The 5000-nt window shown below is 36.5% G+C and overlaps 1 pseudogene across 1 annotated transcript in view; it reads left to right on the top strand.

Moving 5' to 3' along the window:
- The window catches only part of LOC147562235 (DNA-directed RNA polymerase subunit beta'-like), a 7243-nt pseudogene extending 6485 nt beyond the window's left edge, over positions 1 to 758 (top strand). The window contains exon 2 of the transcript XR_015232160.1: positions 1 to 758. This exon is cut by the window's left edge and continues 5277 nt beyond it. The product of XR_015232160.1 is annotated as a DNA-directed RNA polymerase subunit beta'-like (transcript).
- Positions 759 to 5000: the final 4242 nt, after the last annotated feature.

Genomic DNA, 5000 nt, shown 5'->3' on the forward strand with positions numbered 1-5000 from the left:
AAAAGAGGGTTGAAGGTTGGAACGGGCGTATAACAAGAATTCTTGGAATTCCTTGGGGATTTTTGATTGGCGCTGAGTTAACCATAGCACAAAGTCGTATCTCGTTGGTTAATAAGATTCAAAAGGTTTATCGATCCCAGGGGGTGCAAATTCATAATAGACATATAGAAATTATTGTGCGTCAAATAACATCAAAAGTGTTGGTTTCAGAAGATGGAATGTCTAATGTTTTTTTGCCCGGAGAACTAATTGGATTGTTGCGAGCGGAACGAACGGGGCGCGCTTTGGAAGAAGCGATCTGTTATCGAGCCGTCTTATTGGGAATAACGAGGGCGTCTCTGAATACTCAAAGTTTCATATCCGAAGCGAGTTTTCAAGAAACTGCTCGAGTTTTAGCAAAAGCCGCTCTACGAGGTCGTATCGATTGGTTGAAAGGTCTGAAAGAGAACGTTGTTCTGGGGGGGATGATACCTGTTGGTACCGGATTCAAAGGATTAGTGTACCGTTCAAGGCAACACAGCAACATTCCTTTGGAAATAAAAAAGAAGAATCTATTCAGGGGAGAATTTAGAGATATTTTGTTCCAACACAGAGAATTATTTGATTCTTGCATCCCAAAGAATTTCCATGATCCATCAGAACAATCATTTACGGGATTTAATGATTCCTAAGAGGGGATTCATCCTTTTAACTTAACTTTAACTACCTGGTCCGGTCATTTGATTTGGTAATAAAGATATATAGTTAATAGAAAGAAATTAATGGCTTGGCGCGTGTATCAACAGTCAATCTACGGTAGAAGGTTCCATCGGAACAATTATTTATTTAGGATTTAGGGTACCGCATCTCTTAAAAAAAAAAAAAGAGGAAGCGTGGGGAGAAATGACAAGAAGATATTGGAACATAAATTTGGAAGAGATGATGGAAGCAGGAGTTCATTTTGGTCATGGTACTAGGAAATGGAATCCTAGAATGGCACCTTACATCTCTGCAAAGCGTAAAGGTATTCATATTACAAATCTTACTAGAACTGCTCGTTTTTTATCAGAAGCTTGTGATTTAGTTTTTGATGCAGCAAGTAGGGGAAAACAATTCTTAATAGTTGGTACCAAAAATAAAGCAGTTGATTCAGTAGCATCGGCTGCAATAAGGGCTCGGTGTCATTATGTTAATAAAAAATGGCTCGGTGGTATGTCAACGAATTGGTCCACTACAGAAACGAGACTTCATAAGTTCAGGGATTTGAGAGCGGAACAAAAGACGGGAAGACTCAACCACCTTCCGAAACGAGATGCAGCAATGTTGAAGAGACAATTATATCACTTGCAAACATATCTGGGTGGGATCAAATATATGACGGGGTTGCCTGATATTGTAATCATCGTTGATCAGCAAGAAGAATATACGGCTCTTCGAGAATGTGTAACTTTGGGAATTCCAACGATTTGTTTAATTGATACAAATTGTGACCCGGATCTCGCAGATATTTCGATTCCAGCCAATGATGATGCTATAGCTTCAATCCGATTAATTCTTAACAAATTAGTATTCGCAATTTGTGAGGGCCGTTCTAGCTATATAACAAATCGTTGATTAATAATAAGATAAGTCAATTACTTCGGGAACTCCATAGATTTATTGATATTGAATCGGTTACTATTTCTGAATATCAAAAAAGAGATAAAAATAACTGGGGATATTATGTGATTACTTGGTATCCGAACTGAAATATATGATTCAAGTAGACGAGTTGAGAAAGAGATAGTGGAATCAAAATAATTCCTTTTTAAGTTCTATTTCTGTCAGAGGGCAATATGAATGTTCTACCATGTTCCATCAACACGCTAAAAGGCTTATACGATATATCCAGCGTGGAAGTAGGCCAACATTTCTATTGGCAAATAGGCGGTTTCCAAGTCCATGCCCAAGTACTTATTACTTCGTGGGTCGTAATTGCCATCTTATTAGGTTCAGCGACTATAGCTGTTCGGAATCCACAAACCATTCCGACCGACAGTCAGAATTTCTTCGAATATGTCCTTGAATTCATTCGAGACTTGAGCAAAACCCAGATTGGAGAAGAATATGGTCCTTGGGTTCCCTTTATTGGAACTATGTTCCTATTTATTTTTGTTTCTAACTGGTCAGTGGGCTCTTTTACCTCGGAAAATCATACAGTTACCTCACGGGGAGTTAGCCGCACCCACAAATGATATAAATACTACTGTTGCTTTAGCTTTACCTACGTCCGTGGCATATTTCTATGCGGGTCTTACCAAAAAAGGATTGGGTTATTTCGGTAAATACATTCAACCAACTCCAATACTTTTACCAATTAACATCCTAGAAGATTTCACAAAACCCTTATCACTTAGTTTTCGACTTTTCGGGAATATATTGGCTGATGAATTAGTAGTTGTTGTTCTTGTTTCTTTAGTACCTTCAGTGGTTCCTATACCTGTCATGTTCCTTGGATTATTTACAAGTGGTATTCAAGCTCTTATTTTTGCAACTTTAGCCGCGGCTTATATAGGTGAATCCATGGAGGGTCATCATTGACTAGCTTTCAAAAGAGTCTTAGTCTTTTTTTAGCCTAAATGTATGGGCGACTCAAGATAAGCATAAGCTATTTTGGGAACATAATATATACAAATATGGTAGATACAATCTAGAGTAGTAGCAAAAAAGATTCCGATATGATTGATATTCAGGAATTGTAAAAAAAAGAGATCTAAAAGATCTTTTTCCTAAGATTCCCGGCCCATTTATGTCATACCCCCAATGAATATTCTATTTCGATTTGTTCATTCAATTACGATATTACGATTCCTGCTTTGAATAAAAATTGTTATGCTATTTGGTTCCGATGTGCGATTAAACAAAAAAACGATGTTCTATATTCTATAGAACGATTGCCATTTCATTTGAGTTAATTCAACGATTGAAAGAAATTCTAATTAATTGCATGCAATTAGATCAATCAAATTCTGATATTGTATTGATATGTAATGATTTAGGCTAATGAATCCGTCTATTTGGATTCATGCGGGATAATGATAAAGAAAAGGCAAAGAATAATTTACAGATGAGAAAAAAATAGGTTAGGAGGTCGAATTAGGCATATATAATGGCTATAAGCCAACTCTTGTGTATGTTTCAAAGGGGGATTCTCGAATCCGGATGTAATGTATATAAGATGGGAATAGTTGGTTTACGCTATGTAAGAAACATATGTATATGTGATATTATATATTGACTAGTTATATTATGAACTATTCATAGATCTTATTTCCTTTACGATCCCACTGTGAATTTAGATGAGAATCCCAATAGAAAAGTCCTCCCATTTCATCTGTTTATTCATTCATCACAGACGAAATGGAAGGACTAGAGCCGTAGGGATTGATAAAGACTCCATGGGTGGGAACTAAAAACGAGATATAGAAGTCGTTCTGATGATTCAATAATATCATTACTTCAATTCAAAGTTCTTAGTTACTTCAATTGGATATATCTTAGGTAAGTAATAATTCATTGGTTGATTGTATCATTAACCATTTCTTTATTTTGGTGCGAGGAGCTTACCATGAATCCACTGATTTCTGCCGCTTCCGTTATTGCTGCTGGATTGGCCGTAGGGCTTGCTTCTATTGGACCCGGAGTTGGTCAAGGTACTGCTGCGGGACAAGCCGTAGAGGGTATCGCGAGACAACCAGAGGCAGAGGGTAAAATACGAGGTACTTTGTTGCTTAGTCTGGCTTTTATGGAAGCTTTAACAATTTATGGGCTGGTCGTGGCATTAGCACTTTTATTTGCGAATCCTTTTGTTTAATCCTAGAAATTTGACAGTTTTTTCTTATTTTATTGCCTTGAATTTGCCACTTATTTTTTTGAATTATATCAAGATTTCACTCCTACAATCACTTATTCGTTGAGACAATATCCCGCGGGAAGGACTGATTTGAGGATGAGGAATTAGCAGACCCACTCGCTTTCTTTCTTCCCGTTCTTACTCCAATTGAAACCTTTTTGGTTTTTAGAAAGCGTTGCAACAAACGAGGTATTTCACAATTGACATGAGATCTGGACCTAATTCGAATAAGTATTTTTCTTAGTGGGAACTTCAATTACAATAAATAATAAAACAATTGAAAACTAGAATAATGAAATCTATTTAGAAATCAATAAAAAAAAAGGGATGAAGTGATACAAAATGAACTCTGTTTGATTTTGTTAGTCCTATCTATAAGAGGAGATCATATGAAAACTGTAACCGATTCTTTCGTTTCCTTGGGTCACTGGCCATCCGCCGGGAGTTTCGGGTTTAATACCGATATTTTAGCAACAAATCCAATAAATCTAAGTGTAGTACTTGGTGTATTGATCTTTTTTGGAAAGGGAGTGTGTGCGAGTTGTTTATTTCAAGAATAGGCTGGATCTAACCAGCTGCATTTTCTTTTTTTCTTTATAACTATAACTAGGAAAGAAGGGTGCACGATCTCGCGAATTACTTCTGAATAAGTTAAGAAATCATATGGACGAACCATAGCATTTCGTGACTCATTGGTAAATCCACTTTGATTCTCTATCAACCAATAATGTGGGACTATTAACATGGTTAAAACTAAACCGTTTGAAGTCCAGGCGCGACATGGTACTCTTTCTACCACTATGTTAGTATGGAGATGGTTTCAAAATAAATAGTTGGCAATTTATCCGATATATAACACTCATACCGATAAAATGATTTGAACCAGTTACTGGAAAAATGGGCACCCTACCCTTTTTCCAATGCTGAATCGACGACCTATGTATAAAGTAAAAAGCATTTTTTGAATTTTCAGAAAATTAATAAAAAAAAAGAAACAACTTTGCCGATAATTACAGATTTTTGTCTGGTCGGAAGAGTCCTCCGAATGTTCTGGTCTTGGATCAATGATCTATTTTCCATTTTGGAATATGAACAGAGAAGAGAGGATAGGCTCATTACATAAAAAAAA

This window comes from Eschscholzia californica, unplaced genomic scaffold (assembly GCF_041429995.1).
Source record: "Eschscholzia californica isolate CP2 unplaced genomic scaffold, dmEscCali1.0.p SCAF_122, whole genome shotgun sequence".
NCBI classification, from domain to species: Eukaryota; Viridiplantae; Streptophyta; class Magnoliopsida; order Ranunculales; family Papaveraceae; genus Eschscholzia; species Eschscholzia californica.